We start from the raw sequence: 19,028 nt of genomic DNA on the forward strand, positions 1-19,028 counted from the left end.
CCCTATCTATATATTAATACGCGAAGTAAAAACGTTGTATCCTTTTTTACGAAAATTACGCGGACAGAGGAGTATGAAATTTCCCACACTTATAGAGAATATAGAGAAGGACTGCAGAATGTTAACATTTTGATTAAATTATGCATAAAAAATACATTATATGTATTAATAAAAAAAACCTTACACACACTAAAATGTATTTGACCAGACACGCATGCATAATAATAATTGTTTGTTGTCAAACTTTTCTTGTTGCTTATAGTCTGTGGTCAAATTGAGAATATATTAAATATTATTTATCTTTATTAATATTTGTCTAAAGTGTAGTCTTGGCGAAATCTGTGAATAAAGAAGTATAATAAATAATCTTTGACAATAGAACCTTAATAATGTTGAAACTTATAATTTCAATTAATTATAGTCGAATTTCGACTACTGCGGGACCACTAGTACTAGGTAAATCGTGAACTCGTTTAGAAGTAATATTGAGTTTCCCTATACTAGTTACTACAAAGAGCTACACATTTGAAATCCGCTAATTGGCCCAAGTTTGATTAGCACAAATGTGTCGCCCGCGAACTCAAACATGAATAACATCTGTAACATTCCTTTTGTTTATAAACCTCAATTAGTCGAATGTTAATTCAATAGAAAACATCGGGCCCGATACAAGACAATAGATGATACAACACGAATTTCCCTGATACGTAACAATAAGTGTTCCCTAACTCCGAACTACGTGGATACGTAATACCTGGCTGCTCGCGGAGTTTCCAACTCATTCCGGCCCGACTTGGCTACAGAAGTTTCTTTCGGCAAATTCGCAGTTGAGTGACTTGCAGACGTGAAACGAGGACTGTTGTGTGTTTTACGCCTCCTCGGGTTATTGAGTGTTCGCAGGGTTGCCACACAGATAATTTCATTTTCGAAGTGAAGCTTCTTTAGAATAGAATGGTAGGCAGCGGCTTGGCTCTACCCCTGGCATTGCTGACGTCCATGAGCGACGGTGACCACTTACCATCAGGTGGGCCGTATGCTCGTCTGTCTACAAAGGCATTTAAAAAAAAAAAAATCGTTGTGATTTCAAACTCGATGAAAAGAAATGAAACGAAATGAAAAAATAAGTGTGCCGCGATTGGCTTGCCGAAGCGGCTCCGAGCGGCGCCGACAAATCACGAAGCGCTCCACACGGTCTCGCGTCCCCGACCAGTTCAGTGTGTTTTTGACGTCCGTGTACGCTGTCGTGGCTCTCGGAGCGCCCTGAGATACTTTTACTTCTATTTAGTTTGTTATCAACAGATGTCGATGCACGTAAATTCAACAATTCCTGAATCGTGGTGACGAGATGTTACACAGTTGATATACGTTCTCGTATTTCTCTTGCTAAATCATCATACCTGGCGTAAGTATACCATGATCAGGCGGTTTTCCCAGGGTGAGGCTGCTTCATTGCACTGCGGAGTGGTTGACCCTTGCGACTATTTTTATTTTTTATAAGTTTCAATTCTATCGTGTGTGACTTGCACACACACACTTTTTTATTGCTTAGTTGGGTGGACGAGCTCACAGCCCACCTGGTGTTAAGTGGTTACTGGAGCCCATAGACATCTACAACGTAAATGCGCCACCCGCCTTGAGATATAAGATATTACTAAACATTTGAGGCTTAAATACATCTGTTCGATATATTTTAGTGTTCTCAGATTTAATTAACTAATAATAACTATTGGGATGTACTTTGAACGCGCACGAGTCATGCGTGATTTGAATAGAATCGACTAATAAAATTTAGACTTTACCCGAATTAACACGACCGCTCTCTGTTTAAAAGATACGCTGAATACAAGCGGGGATGCTGCGAGCTTCATCTATGAAAATTAAAAAAAAAACGACACACGTGCACCTTAATGCACGTGCACGTGAATGAAGTGAAACTTCTTTTTCGATGTGTAGTATTCTAGTTTTCTTCATTTTTCATCCTTAAGTCAGATTGATCTTGTAGGGAATGCTGCGTATAAGTGATGCGACATCTTCAACATTTATATATTTTTTTAATTAGAGACAAAAAAGCAGTCAGCGGCTTGGCTCTGCCCCTGGCATTGCTGAAGTCTTTGGGCGTCGGTAACCACTCACCATCAGGTGGGCCGTATGCACGTCTGCCTACAAAGGCAATAAAAAAAATGTACTTTTTTTTAAATACTCCATTAAAGTATTGGACGTTGCTAACGCTCGCGCTGGCCTGTAACAGGTATTCTACGCACTTGCGTTCGAGTGCCATGCATTGACTCTCGCTCTATCTCTTTCTAGTATGGTAGCGTTAAACCTTTAACGCAACCTTGTCAGAAGTCGCATTAGAAGTTTCACTTCAAAAAAAAAACCTTATGCGTGCCAACCCTAAAAACACGACTGGTACTTGTGTATACGATCTAATAGCACGGTTAACTCGTTCCCTGTTATGACATATACTGTGAGTTGTAGGTGACGGTTGGTGGGGGCGGCTCTACCACTTGAGCGTCGATTGATGGCGCACGCTTGTTTGGCGTTGATCAAACTTATAATTCAGTTGGCGTCGAAATGCCGGTTTTGCCGCTAGTCGCTACCTAAACAAGGAATTTTAGTCTCTACCTTCTCTACCGCTGTAATGGTAAAAGTGAATAATTGACAGTCACACCAACCAGTAGCCGCAGTGTTGAAGATGAAACTCCACATCAATGTTAGGTTTTTCAGAGCGCCATAAAAAAAGGCAGAAGTGCAACTACTGAAACATTTACTGCCTATAGCATATACACACCCACACAAAAAATATTTACTGGTGGTAGAACCTCTTGTGAGTCCGCGCGGGTGGGTACCACCACCCTGTCTATTTCTGCCTTGAAGCAGTAATGCGTTTCGGTTTGAAGGGTGGGGCAGCCGTTGTAACTATACTGAGACCTTAGAACTTATATCTCAAGGTGGGTGGCGCTTTACGTTGTGGATGTCTATGGGCTCCAGTAACCACTTAACACCAGGTGGGCTGTGAGATCGTCCACCTATCTAAGCAATAAAAAAAAGTGTGTGTGTCCGCTCCGACGCACGACTGGAGTTTACTGGATATAAAAAATTAAACGAAACAATACGAGAAATAGTTCTATATTACGACAACACGATACACTACAGATTATTAACAAATTAACGAGACACAAAACAAACGACTAACAAATATATGAAAATACAATAATGAGAGAAACGCGCGATCAGTACGAGGCTTTGTGGCGGACTGCCGGCGCAGCAGCCCGGCGTCACCTGCGATAACGCGGCCGCGCGTTGGCTCCTGATTGGCGCGCGCACGCATCACGCAATCAGGAGCCAATCAGGCGCATAACGCATTTCGTGTGACATGCTAGTACGATTTTGATTGGCGCGCGCACGCATCACGCAATCAGGAGCCAATCAGGCGCATAACGCATTTCGTGTGACATGCTAGTACGATTTTGGTCCCCATAATTTTCATACCCCGGGCCTATATATGTAAATCGATTCTAAAGGAGTAAACTCCAAAAAATTGTAGAATTTATAACGATTTTGCATAAAAATACAGGGGCTTATATTAACAAATGACTTGAAGTTAGCCGAATGATGATGGTGAAAATGTTATTTATTCTATTAGGTATGTGATAAAGAATTATAAGTACCTTAAAAAATATGATTCGGAAGAACACTGCCTAGGGTCCTGGGATCCAATGAGGGTATTCCAGCTCTTTGGCGTGAGATGACAATTAGACGGCACTAAGTCTGATTCCAGGGCGTCACAGCACGATCCACGGAGTATTCTAACCAAAAAAATAAAGTCACGATAAACGGGACTATTGGAACCCTACAATAAATTAATTATACACAATAAGCCTCAAGAATCTACAGAGATCAGACAGAGCGATAATTAAATACTTACCGATAATATAAATCGGGCACTATTAAACAACTTGAATGATGACCATTCATAAGCAGTTATTTAATTATGTGTAGACTAGACCTATCTTGTAACTGTTAAGCGCGGCTTCAGAATGAGTGGTTTTTTTATGATTGAAGGATTACTGGTGGCCCGGAGGCCTTTCCAGTTTCACCAGGACCGGTGGACGAGCAAAGGCTCAGCCAGGAGGGTGGAATTTGCTAACAGCTATCCGAGCGCCTCCGAAGGAGACCTAACAGCTCAAGAGCAGCTGCTTCGCGAATGAATCTACTACCGGATCGGAATCGCGATCCGCTGAGAAGATCCGGCGAGAAACTCAGCGAGCTGATTCATGGATTAGGTTGCACGGCGAACTCTTTGTCGAGTTCGACGAGTACGGTTACCGGGGTCCCTAAGCCTGCTCCTAGTGTTAGAGCTGAAGGCGTCTAATGCAAAGGTTATTGGATCTGATGGATCCGTAAGGACGTGAATGAGTGGCTTTATTGGTTGCACGCGTTTTTATACAATCGAGAACAAAAGAATTCTAAATGCAGGTGCTATCAACATTGGGACCCAATTTTACACTGTTACAACGCCTCTAGAGTCTGTACTGATCATCGTTTTCATCATTTTCGTCACCTTATCCCCCTAGGTCCTAATATCCTGAAAAGCACCCTACGTTTTTTTACAATAAAATCATTTTTTTTACACTATTTGTAATTCAAATTTATTAAAATTTCTTTTCTATTTTTTAGTTGGATTTTCTATAAAAGCGTATTTTGTTAGTTTTTTTAAACTATTATATTATTATATTTATCGGCACTTTAATATTGAACTATTGATTCAACTATATTTGTTGTAAAAATAGAAATTCAAAGATTATTGATAATATGTCCGAATTCGAGTATCATGTTCGAAGAAAATCCAAAAACAGTTCTTTTTTCCAAACATAAAATAAGGTGTGAGTGAAGTTTCCTGTAGAAATGTACAGACGCGCACAGAACACGATCGAAGAAGTACAGCGGTGAAGAGAACTGTAAATTATGAATAATATTTTCACACCACTAAAATTTCCAATCTGCTAATAATCTATATATTTATACGTGAAGCAAAAACGTTGTATCCCTTTTTACGAAAATTGTGCGGACGGAGGAGTATGAAATTCTCCACACTTATAGAGAATATAGAGAAGAAGTGCACAATGCTAATATTTTTTTTAAATAATGCATAAATGATACATTAAATCAATAAAGAAAACATTACACACACTACATACCATGTATTTGACGCACACACGCATGCATTCTATTTATTGTCAAACGTTTGTTCTTGACGTCTGTTGTCAAATTGAGATTAAATATTGTTTGTCTTTGTTAATAATTTTTATAGTGTAGTCTTGGCGAAATTTGTGATTATAGAAGTATAAAATACAATCATAATAGTGTACAAACTTACAATTCCATTTAATTATAGTCGAATTTCGACTACTGCGGGACCTCTAGTCTATACTAATATATAAATCTACGGTGGTTTTTACGGATGTTCCGTTATAACTACTGAATCATGCATCCGATTGACTTGAAACTTGGTATCCATGTAGAAAATACATGTACTTAATGGATAGACTAATATTTATATGAGTGTTGGACTCCCTACACCAGTTGCGGGGGCGTTAATGATGAGAATCTTTGTGGGGGTGAGAAATAATAATGTTAATTTTAAATGCCCAGCGAAGCGGACTAGTACAGCTAGTGCTTTGTGAAATTCGCGTTCCATTAGTATAAATCGCGGGCGGTTGATATTTGTAATACACTATTTAATTTATACAACATTATTATTTTAATTAATAAGTAGATGGAAACTGTTTTTTTTAAACTTTAGACACATGGTAGAATTACTTAGCTAAACTTAATGATTCGTAAACTTTGTGTGGGCAGTTGTGTAGAAAAATTAAACTATTATAGTCTTTTTTTTTTATTACTTTTATGGGAAGACGAGCTCACGGACCTCACCTTGAGATATGAGTTCAAGGACGAGCTCACCTTGAGATATGAGTTCTAAGGTCTCAGTATATTTACAACAACTGCGCCACTTTTTAAATCGAAACGCATTACTGCTTCACGGCAAAAATAGGCAGGGCGGTGGTACCTACCCGTGTGAACTCACAAGAGGTCCTACCACCAGTAAATCTAGAAAATGTAGAAGCTATTCGCGATTCTGGGACGATTCAGGTAAGTCATCAAAAGAGACAAATTAATGTATTTCACACGTTTGGCAATAGTCACAGAGCAGCATTATTAGTTTACAGTCGTAAAATAAAAATATGTATAAAAGATAAGTATCTAAATGTAATTTTTTTTTTTGCGGAATGTTTAATCATAAGTTTTTTGAATTCTCAACGAAATGCAAACGAATTTGTATTCATAAAATAAATGCACATAAATAAATAAATATTTCTTCACTTAAGTGTAAAATATTTTTCGTCATAACACTTTCGTCGCTGACAGTACGCTATGGAAATATTGTTGGAACACAAACAAAAATGTAGGAGAAACACGGACGCTTGCGGGTTTAGCCCTAACTTATTTTCCATTGCTAACGGGTTTCTTTAACGTTTCCAATGCCGTGCCTGGATTTATGCTTAACTGCAGACACTTGTAGCTCTCTTGAGCTGTAAGCAATAGCTACTTTCGCTGGCAGATTTGGAAAGCTAATGCTCTTTATTGTAGGTAGGCTTGAAGTCGTCGTGGCCTAAATGATAAGAAGTCCGGTGCATACGGTGCAAATGTTCAAGATTGACTTCCACGGTGAAGGAATAGCATCGTGTAATAAAAATCAAACCCGCAAAATTTTAATTTGCGTAATTACTGATGGTAGGATCTCTTGTGAGTTCGCGCGGGTAGGTACCACCGCCCTGCCTATTTCTGTCGTGAAGCGTTTGAAGGGTGGGGCAGCCGTTGTAACTATACTGAGCCCTTAGAACTTATATCTCAAGGTGGATGGCGCAGTTACGTTGTAGATGTCTATGGGCTCCAGTAACCACTTAACGCCAGGTGGGCTGTGAGCTCGTCCACCCAACTAAGCAATAACAAAAAAGGTAGGCAAGGCATTTACGTAAAATCGTTTGAAAAGCGTGATCTCCCCATGAATAATACGCGCGATTAATGTTATTGATTGGAGTGTGGGGTTCTTTTGAGAGGCGCGCTGCGAATAACTCCGTTAAAAACACTTGAAGATTTTTTTTAGTAATGGACTCGCCGAGTGTGAAAAATTATTCTAACTAGAGGTCCCGCAGTAGTCGAAATTCGACTATAATTAATTGGAATTGTAAGTTTGTACACTATTATGATTGTATTTTATACTTCTATAATCACAAATTTCGCCAAGACTACACTATAAAAAATATTAACAAAGACAAACAATATTTAATCTATTCTCAATTTGACAACAGACGTCAAGAACAAAAGTTTGACAATAAATACTATGCATGCATGTGTGCGTCAAATACATGGTATGTAGTGTGTGTAATGTTTTCTTTATTGATTTAATGTATCTTTTATGCATTATTTAAAAAAAATATAAGCATTGTGCACTCCTTCTCTATATTCTCTATAAGTGTGGAAAATTTCATACTCCTCCGTCCGCGCAATTTTCGTAAAAAGGGATTCAAAGTTTTTGCTTCACGTATTAATATATAGATTTACATTTGTATACATACATTATTTTGATTGTGGAACATTATTGCCAAAGAGTTTTGTTACGTCATACAATACTTATGTACAGTACGGTGTGACGCTTTTTATTCGCTGGGTATGTGTTTCGTAAATATGTCGCCAATACAGACACCGCGAATATGGAATGATAATTTATATGTGTGGGATTATAAGGGACACGTTTCAAGGTGACAAAATTTAAAAAAATAAGTATATGTATACACATGTATGAAAAATTAATCTAATTGAATTTTTTTATTGCTTGTATGGGTGGACGAGCTCGCAGCCCTCCTACCTTAAGATATAAATTCTAAGGTCTCAGTATAGTTACAACAGCTGCCCCAGCCTTCAAACCGGAACGCATTACTGCTTCACGGCAGAAATAGGCGGGGTGGTGATACCTACCCGTGCGGACTCACAAGACGTCCTGCCACCAGTAAAATCAGTTAATTAATTTATAAAATTATAATAAAAAAATTGATGTGGCAACACATTTTAACTTTTGTTCTGCATAACTATTTTATTACCGAGCAAATCCATACATTAATAACATGATATGAAACAATAATAATTCATCTAACACGCGAACCTACTAACTATATAAAGCATACAATTTAGTTTTCAATGAACAGAATGCATTTAAATAGAATTGTTTCTATTGTGTGGTACGACGCGATGTATCGGAAATATAAACTTCAATATTTGGTGGTTCGCCAGTAATGTCATGAATGGATTCAGTGTGATCGGTGTGTGTACGTGCAATTTCGTATTCCTTTAATTAAATGTTTGAAGGTTTAGTAAGAATGGAACGTATGAAAAGAGTGTGAAACGGAACGTTAAGATGTGAGTGTGAGAAAATAGAAAGAGAAAAGAGAATGACAGACAGAATGACAGAGAAAAGGAAGATGGCGAAGACGCTTAAAAAATGAGCAAGGCGTAATAAAAGTGTTGATTTTGTTTTTTTTATTGCTTTATGCAGGGGGGTGCAACTCCCATACAAAGGAAAATAACATACAACTAGCGTCATCTTACTCCTGTGGCGACGTCATTTTTGTAACTTTTAGGCATTAATGATCTAATAAACTCACTAGATGGCAGATATGAGTTCTGACTCAATAAAAAATGTAGCGTACTTTGAAGCAGTGCTTCCACTTTTAGGGAATTCTCCCTTTTTTAGGGAAAAATAGCTTATATTTTGGATGATAAAGACAATTTAAAAAATACCAGGATTTAGGATCTTTCGGGGTAAAAAGCAAAGCCTATACTAGTAACTGTTGTGAATTTTAAAATAAACGATAATTAAAGTAAAACAATGAACATTTTATTTTATGGAGAGAGAATGACATTAAGTCGAGTTGACAAGTAAAAGAATAAAACAGAGTTGTGTATAAAAACTATAAAGGTTTGATTCAACAGTAACCCTCTAGTAAAGTAAATCATAGATTAAGCCACTGCTTTTTCTTAGGGATTCCCCAGAATCCCAATAAGTATAATCCGCCAAATTTTTATTTACCTATTTTCGTTGATGTCACCAGAACTTACTTGTATTGTAATATACAGGTACTTTATTTATTTATTTATTTTTATTTATTTATTAAGTTGCACCAACAAAGTGATCATCAATACAAAACATTGACAAATTGACAAAAGTTCATGGCAGATGTCACCTCAATTATAGGTGCAATCGACAGTGCATTAACATCAAAAATAAAAAAAATATACAGCTAAGATTTGAATACATTTCATTCATTGCTTATGATTAATTTAATTGGGAGATGATCCGCGACAGATTTTTCCTGTAAGTAGTTAGACAATCAGAAAAAAACATCTATTTCACTTAAAAAGGTAACTGGTACTTCATGTACCATGAAAGATTATCATGGTAATTTCATTTACGAAAACCTTGTAATTGTCATTTCACTTTTGCTAGCAGTTCCTTCTTCAAAGACTGAGGTGGAAAGATTATTCAGTGTTCTCAAATTTAAAAACTGACAAAAGAAACAGGCTTTCTAATGAAACCCTGAACGGCTTGCTTCATAGAAAGTTCCCAACTTTGCCAGCAAACAATTGCTCAATTTTAGAACCGAACAGTGTTAGGTTGTGCAGCAAAAGAATATAAAAGCAATGCGTCGACTTCCTTGAAAATTCTAATCCTATAGATCTATGATCTTCTGGGGGCGTTTATATTATATATACCTACATTAAATAATATGCTGTGGTTTATTTTCTGTATTTTATTTACGCTTTCTATATAAAGGATTTATGAAAGTTGTCTAGGAAATTTTAGGGTAAATTCAAAAGAAACTAGGGTAAAATGTGTTAAAAAAAACGTAAGTGGAAACACTGCTTTGAAGTTTTCAAAATTCCAGGGCCGTAAAACAATCTCAAAAAAAAAAAAAAGTTTTCAAAATGTCGTAACGATTTAATTTTTAAATCGTTTTTTTTTGGTCTTGGTGTGAGTTATTTTACGTTGTAGTATTAATTTAGAGCAACTTTTAGCTTTATGAGAATATTAGACGATTAGACATTGAGAAACTCTGTTTTGAATTCTCTTTAGACATAACTTGGCTCCAATACTTTTTTCTTCGTTAGCGTTTCGTAAGCCTGTGTAACTATTTTCATTTCTTACAGAATGTTTATTATTAAAAATCAGCATGCCTCGAAGATCGAAAATGAAATGCTATTTCGGATGCCTTGATAACGGTGAGTTTACACTATTTTCCCGGTATATTATTTGCTAACAGAATTATTATTCATAATATAATTAAATGAATTAGCACCAACTAATGGTCCTTCCTATTTCTGCTGCCTAGCTATCATATATGTTAAGTTTTGATCAAAACAGTCGGTATTAAGTCTCGTACTATCACACACACACCTCAGATAATAAAATTGTCTCGAGTGGGTGGAAGTATTTATGTTTTGCAACTCAGCGTATTATATGCTTATTGTCAAGTGGGCCCGAACTAGTTTTTTGGAATGATCTATCAGTCATGCTTTCCTGTTTAAATAAAATACAGCACAATTGATCTCACATCCAAAGTTAGATGATGGCATTCACGTTTTGTTTCCTGGTGTTTGATAACTAAGTTACACCAAGTGGCCTGTGACCACGTTCATCTTTCTACCCAATATAAAATAATGTTTTTATTTTTGTAGACAAAGGTTTGATAATGACAAAATTTTATGGAAAAATTATAAGGAGCACTAAAATGTCTGAAACATGAAAAGATTGATGCACTATATTTGAACCAGAACGTGTTATGTAATATATTAATTTGTAAGTAAGATTACATTAACACTAAATTTTTCATGGTCGTATTTTTTCAATATTTGTTACATACTTAAGATACTTTGTTTCTCCGTTTCAGAAGAGAAACTGATTCAGCAAGGAACGTGAACTCTCAAGGGATCTTAATTTTTTTTAAATATGTTTATAATTGATAAATTAATAATTGAAATAGTTCATAAGAACTAAATTGATGCCAATTTTGTTTTAAAATAGGTTGTTTAGTTCTTATAGTTATAGTATTACGTTTGAATAGTTGTAATTAGTAAGTTAGTAATATATGAAAATACTGATATAAATTTTTGTAAATAACCTTTTGTAAACTCTACGAGAAGATGATTTTAATTAATGATCAAAAGTCAACGGTCTTTAAAAGCATTATTTGCAATTATTTAGATTAACTGTGGAATATATTTGCTAAGTTGTGTTTTCTGTATGAGCAGATATAAATGAAAATGCCCAAACATGATTATGTTTCTTACATTTTCATTATGTGAAATCAATATGCTTGTGACTGAGTATATTAATAATTTATTAAAACTTAAGTGATAGACAGCAACCCCTATGGCACTGCTGAAGTTTATAAGCACTGGTGACCACTTATCATGGGCCGGGTTGCGTGCTCGTCTGCTGTTGAGTGCAATAAAAATTTTCGAAACCCTTTCTATTATTTAGATGTAATATTAGTGTACATTTAATTTGGATTAAAAGATAAATTTACATTTTATGTTTGCATGTGTATGTTTATAATTCATTTGCATGTAACGAACACCAGTTTCTTTTGTAACAAAATGTAAACTAATGGTTTGTAATGAATGTAATTAACTTTAAGATGATTTTCTTTCAATCTGCTGTTTGTTTCATCTAGTATTACCAAAGCTAAAGCATCAGAAACGTCAGAATAGAAATAATTTAGATAGGGAATAAAAGTATAACTAATGTAATCATGTCTAAGATTACTATAAGCGTCATTAAGTACAAACTATCAATATTTAAGAGTACTTTAAATCATTATTACATTTTTTAAACATTTTTTGTTTTTTTTTTCAAATTATGTAACAAAACGTTTTGTGCAGAACAAAATGTCACATATTATGAACAATTGTGGGTTAATTGTTTCTTAAATGTGTAAATATTTATAAGAATGCTAAGAATAATTTAGTATTCACTTTAGTGTGTGTATTATCTCTACAATGCTAGTTTAAATGAAAATTATTGTATGACGAAGCATAGGTAGTGTTTATAGATGTAAGATTTTCGTACAAGGTCATGATCTGTCACGATCAACTTTAAGCAAGAACTGCTATCATTGTGAAACAAATTTATTAATTTTAATTCAAATTGTCTACTATGTTTGTAATGGAAAGCTGACATGTTTATATTTCGCACGAATGACTTAATTGAGATGGAATGATTTGATTATCTAGACTTATTTAACTTTTAGATAACTTTCGATTTAATGTTATTAAGTACTCTAGTAGGATTAATCTAGAGGAGTTATTGTTATTCGAAATTTTATACAATTGAACGTTCATACTATCTTTTAACAGTAAATTGTTTGTAATATAGGGAAATTAAATAGCTTACAGAGAATTACAGCTTTTTATTTTAAAAAACTGTTTTCTCTCTGTATGAAAAGGTCTTATCGATTAGAATGCTGAACACAATCAAACGTTCTTTAATATTTCATAAGTACTACCGGGAATTTCAGCGATTCTAAACGATAAGATTTTTTCATAAAGAGAGTTAATTATAAAAAATATTAAAATTACTAAAAAAGCCACCTGGTGGGGGGTAGGGAGACTAATAATCGACAGCAGCGACGCCTGCTGTCCTGGGCTCTAACTAAAGCAAAAATAAAAATGAGAGTTGCGCATCTATCTCAAATATAATAAGTGTATAATCTATGGCTTTATGGGTGGACGAGCTCACAGCCCACCTGGTGTTAAGTGGTTATGGAGCCCTTAGACATCTAGAACGTAAATGCGCCACCCACCTTGAGATATAAGTTCTAAGATCTCAGTAAAGTTACAATGGCTGCCTTACCCTTCAGACCGAAACGCATTACTGTTTCACGGCAGAAATAGGTAAGGCCGTGGTACCCATCCACCCGGACTCACAAGTGGTCCTACCATCAGTAATTACGCAAATTATAATTTTGTTACACGATTTTTCTTACACGACGATTTTTGTTACACGATGTTATTCCTTCACCGTGGAAGTCAATCGGGAACAATGGTTCAGTACGTATTTCATTAGTAAAATTGATATCCGCCTTAGATTCGAACACCGGCGCATCGCTCAAGTTATCCTTTAGGCCACGACGACTTCATCCTTTAGGCCACGACGACTTCCACTTCCGACGACGACCAAATTATTATTATAACAAAAGATTTTGGAACAGTTGTAGTTTTATTTTATGCGCTGCAATCCCTATTCTGTATGTATTTATTGATGCGTCGGTAGGCCGGGCTGTCGCATCTGGTGGTTGATTCTTGAACTCCAAGCGACTGGTGAGCGTTGAGGAATCCTTGAAAAATGTAGATTTCAGTGTTGACTAATCACTATTGGAACGAAGTTCCTTATGGGACGATGCGGAGGGGTACCCTAACCGGGAAAAAAACGTCCGTAACGTAAGATTTATATTAGTAATGCACGCAGTGTATGACCTAACTTTGTAATAACGTACAAAAAATAATTTTTTTTTTATCATTTATTGAGCGTTCGTTTGCGCAATACACTAACTCTTATGCAAACAACCGTGAATGAAGTGTACCACAATAAGTTCGCACGTTACCGAATGACCGTGGGTTGTTGCGAAATCTCCAGTTTTATTTTCTTTATACCTCGAATAGAACTTCAAATTAATATTTCTATAGTGAGCAACTTCGTTCCTGTCCGGTGTCCCACGACACCACACAACTTTTTTTAATTATACAGACAGTCAAAAATTACTTAAATAATCAGGTACAGTAACGGTTCGCAAATACATTTTATTTAAGTCTCAGATTTGGATTCACGACTTATTTCGCCTTAGTAATACATATTATATTGTGCAAGCTTAAAATAAATCAAAACGGCCGCGAGTATTCAGTCTATAATCACGTAATTATATTTGTGGATTTGCATAACTTGGCACATGAGTACTCATCATTTATTGCGAACATTTAAACAGATCAAACTTCTTACTGACGGCCGTGGTCCAAGTTAGGCGATGAGGCGAATAGATTTTTTTTTCAATGAAAATAAATTTTACTTTAAGTAGCCCCTTCGATGTATCTAGTGATTAACCCGAATGTTTTTTTACTGAGTTGTCCCCTACTTTGGGTGGTCAGTAATACAGTGCAATGCGTCTGTCATTTTCGTATTATTTTGTTCCGATATATGGTCTAATTGCTACTTCAAACTCGGTCCCCTGGATCATGTAACCTTCCGCCTAATCAACTCATTCATTCATTTAATTACTAAGATTATTCATTTTCTAATTATTAATAAGTCATTTTAATTTTTATGTGTAATATATGCTAGCTCCTAATTAATGATACTGACAAGCCATCTGATTTCCAGCGATGCAATTTCATTAAAAGCTATGAAGTTGATTTAACATGGTTATTTTGCAATCAACCATCGGATGAATTTATTTCTAAGTCCAATTTCGACTTTTATTCATATCAGGAGTGAAAAGCCTATTTCTGCCGTGAAGCAGTTATGCGTTTCATTTTGAGGGGTGGAACAGCCGTTGTAACTATACTGAGACCTTAGAACTCATATCTTAAGGTGGGTAGCGGCATTTACGTTGTAGATATCTATGGGCTCCAGTAGCCACTTAACACCAGGTGGGCTGTGCGATCGTTCACACATCTTCGTAAATACCGCCACCCACTTTGAGATATGAGTTCTAAGGTCTCAGTATAGTTACAACGGCTGCTTCACGGCAGAAGAAGCAGGGTGGTGGTGAACTCACAAGAGGACCTACCACCAGCACTCACAAGAGGTCCTACCACCAATTATTTTTACTGTTTCATTCCCGCATTTGTTATTTCAATTTTATTATTATCGATTTTTCGAATACTTTCGTATCGCTTATGTATTGTACCATACAACAAACCGGTAATGTGAGCCAGGGATTTAATGCGAACTGCATCAACTGAGATGCGTCTAACAAGCTGATTCAATTCGCAAGGATGATAATTTTAGTCGTGCACTTTAGTTTACGGTCAGTTATGTCGGAGCAAATAAATATTATCATACATACTACATCATATAGGAATCGACTAAGGGTATTATAGATCTTTCAGCGAACATGTATCATTGTTTATTTAGTCTATTCCTAATGTAATATTATTAGCGACTGGTGGTAGGACCTCTTGGGAGTCCGCACGGGTAGATACCACCACCCCGCCTATTTCCGTCGTGAAGCAGTAATGCGTTTCGGTTCGAAGGGTGGGGTAGCCGTTGTAACTATACTGAGACCTTAGAACTTATATCTCGAGGTGGGTGGCGCATTTACGTTGTAGATGACTATGGGCTCCAGTAACCACTTAACACCAGGTGGGCTGTGAGCTCGTCCATCCATCTAAGCAATAAAAAAAAATGTATATATATGTGCTCTTGTTTCTTTCTTCTTTTTCTCCACCTTCTCCCACTAGGTGGTGTCGGCATAGCTAATTTTTCTCTTTCATTCTCTTCTATCAGCCGTCATCTCAACACTCACTCCTCTCTTTCTCATATCGTCATTCACACACTCCATCCATGTCTTCTTCGGTCGACCTCTTCCCCCTCTACCTTGCACTGCCATTTCCATACATCTCCTAGTCACATGCATCTCCTCTCTACGCATCACATGTCCATACCACGCTAACCGTCCGCTCTTTAATTTTTAGATTACCGGGGCTACTTTCACACATCCTTCTTTCCATCCTATGTGCTCTTGTTTCTGTATTATTATTTTTAGTCACAACTTGGTTTTAATTATTAGTTCAAAGACCACCACCCGTATTGAGAGTTCTAAAAATCTCAGTTCTACAGTACAAGGGCTGTCTCTTCAAATCGGAACGCATTACTGTTTCGCGGCTGAAATAGGCAGGATGGTTGTACCTAGCCGTGTGAGCCCATAATACACCCAGTAAAACTACGGATCCTCGCAGATGATAAGATCAGAAATATGATATTATAAACTTATATCATATTTCTGATCTTATCATCTGTAAGACTATAGACCAGAGTTCCCCAAACTTTTTTGTGTCGTAGACCCCTTGCCATGTTTTTCCGTGTTGGGTAGACCCCATACTTACCTGATATTGATTTCCTGTAAATTTCTAACTGTAGTAAAGTTTAGTGTTAAAAACTTAAAGTAAAAACACATGTTAATTTATACATTTATTAATTGAATTTAAATTAAAACTACTCAAAATAAAATTTTGTATCTGTTATGTAAAATATACGTAACATAAAATAAACATAAAATAAACTATAAATAAAATAACATAAGCAATAAGTCAATATTTTTAGTAAGAAGGATGAACCTGATGCTTTAATAATAAATTATCAACATTTGGCGTCAATTTTGTAAGGGTTAATCTTAAATCTCCTCGGCTAATGATGCCTTGATATTATAAGATAGTATGATGTAAGTAAATAGGTACTATCAGTATATGTGTTGAGATCCACTATCGTGGACCCCCAAATTTTTTTTCGCTGACGTAGACCCCTGGCAGGCTTTCATAGACCCCTAGGGGTCGATATAGACCACTTTGGGAATCACTGCTATAGACAATTGTCTATAGACAACTGTCTATAGTCTTGTACGTCGGGTAATCATCATTTGCAAATTATGATGTGGTATAATAACATAAATGGTAATCAGAGATCAAATACCACACAAACACATGAGTTCTAAAACTAAAATGATTACATAATTGGTGTACGTCAACAAAACAATATCTATAGAAGCAAAATCCATCTAGACTTCATTTATTTTCGTCACATACTCAGTTCGAAATACCATCTGGAACACAAGCGGTTGTTGATCCCAACGCAAATAACCAAGGCAATTTACGTGCTCTATTTCAAGTCTGTCTCCAATGATATTAGTGCAAGATTATGATCCGTATTCAAATTGCATTCAATTTGCAATTGTAGAAATCTATACTAATATTATAAAGAGGAAAGATTTGTTTGTTTGTTTGTATTGAATAGGCTCCGAAACTACTGAACCGATTTGAAAAATTATTTCAGTGTTTCAAAGCTACACTATTCCCGAGTGACATAGGCTATAATCTTTTTTGAAAAAAATTAGGGATCTTTACTAAAACTCCAATAATGTAACTCAAGGTGTAAAAAAATTACCTAAAATATTCTTTACATCACATGCCCTGCGAAAACTATTGATGGTAGAATAAAATAATTAGTTACGACTATGTAGAACACATTATTATTTACAAAGAGTGTCGCGACAGCACATGTCTAACTATTATAGTTATGCCGCAATAAGTGTTCTTTAATTTAAATAATAAAACAACGTCAAATATCGTTGATATTTTTGTTAAAGATCTGAGCGGAGCTGGAGCGAGCCGCTTGTAGAAAATAAATTGAGGCCGTCAGCGTAAAAGTGACCTAAGCTTACTAAAGTTATTATTTACTACTGGTGGTAGGACATCTTGTGAGTCCGCGTGGGTAGGTACCACCACCCTGTTTGTTTCTGCCGTGAAGCACTAATGCGTTTCGGTTTGAAGGGTGGGGCAGCCGTTGTAACGATACTGAGACCTTACAACTTATATCTCAAAGTGGGTGGCGCATTTACGTTGTAGATGTTTATGGGCTCCAGTAACCACTTAACACCAGGTGGGATGTGAGCTCGTCCACCCATCTAAGCAAAAAAAAAAAGTGCTCAGCGTCCTAACTTCAGGCACCGGTATTTGTTAGAGCGGACGCGTGCTGCGTAACAATATACTGTAAAGATGATGTGCCTACATCCACTGGCCTTTATCGATATAAATCAGCTCCGGAGTTACGATAGAATTAAATATTAATGTTGCCCATTGGCACACACGTCCGGCTGTTTCCTGGAACTGACGTTTCGATGAGCCCAACGTATGTATGCGTAGTGAATATTAATGGTTTTCCTTTTGTGTGTTTGGTCGCGAAACCTTAATGCGATTTTTGTGAACTCGTATGGTCGTGACTAGTGGAAAAGCGCTAGTATTTTATATGTTCTTTATTAAGAAGACTGTCTAGAGAAGGATACGCTAATTGGACTCTGATATAAATAGATTAAGTTAGAAAAGAACGCGATAATACTTCTACTGTGGATAGATTTTGGGACAAGTAAAAACGATAGGTAGCCTGCATCAGTGGTTCATGTAAGTTTTGGCTTTATTATTGATCTCTCCATTTCTAACATGACTAAAACCTCGAACTCTAAGTCCGCCTAGACGGTACTGGTACAGCCCATCGAATCAGCCCGTTGAGTTTCTGAGCGAATCTTCTCAGCGAGCTGGTTTCCGATCGAGTGGTAGATGCATTTGCGAAGCAGCTACTTTTGTAATGTTTTTCCTCTGGAGCGCTCAATCAGCTATTAGCAACTTTTACCTCCTTCTGAAAGATCTTTGAGACGTACCAGTTATTCGTTATTCATCCGACTTCGGCTCCGGGGGCGGTGGCCAATAATTTCAGCACTTTTGACAAAGCATACTGTGGCGAGTGAGCAAGTCAACTCGCACATCTCAACACAGCACCGAAATTATACGATTTTGCGTCATTTCAGGTGATCCAAGTGCCGTGTACAAAGCTAGTTAAACCACGCCCCCTCCACCATGTCGCCGACGCATCTTATTTGTTGAAGTGGTAAAGAGACAAGATGGCCACGCTTTGATCTATTGTTCTTCAGGCGGAGGACATGTTGAAAGGGGCGGCAACTCCTACGCAAAATTATTATTGACTAGTTTTAATATTTACTATAAATACGATTGTGCCGTAATCGTAACACAGACCATTTCTGGAATAATTCACATACGTAAACCCAGAGACACAGCGGAGTTCGGATTCAATTTCAGAAACCTATAATTGAGCAGCACTACACGTGGCGAACTTTTGGAGCTTC

At 36.6% G+C, this 19,028-nt stretch overlaps 1 protein-coding gene and 1 long non-coding RNA gene across 2 annotated transcripts in view; both read left to right on the forward strand.

The window, feature by feature from the left end:
* LOC101746821 (alpha-2C adrenergic receptor) overlaps positions 1-19,028 on the forward strand; it is a 364,399-nt gene that overhangs the window by 86,046 nt on the left and 259,325 nt on the right. The window lies entirely within an intron of this gene.
* On the forward strand, positions 10,056-12,520 carry LOC134201468 (uncharacterized). The gene is made up of 3 exons (XR_009976787.1): positions 10,056-10,341; positions 10,798-10,918; positions 11,010-12,520. It is a non-coding gene; the product is annotated as an uncharacterized LOC134201468 (long non-coding RNA).

This window comes from Bombyx mori, chromosome 26 (genome assembly GCF_030269925.1).
Source record: "Bombyx mori chromosome 26, ASM3026992v2".
NCBI classification, from domain to species: domain Eukaryota; kingdom Metazoa; phylum Arthropoda; class Insecta; order Lepidoptera; family Bombycidae; genus Bombyx; species Bombyx mori.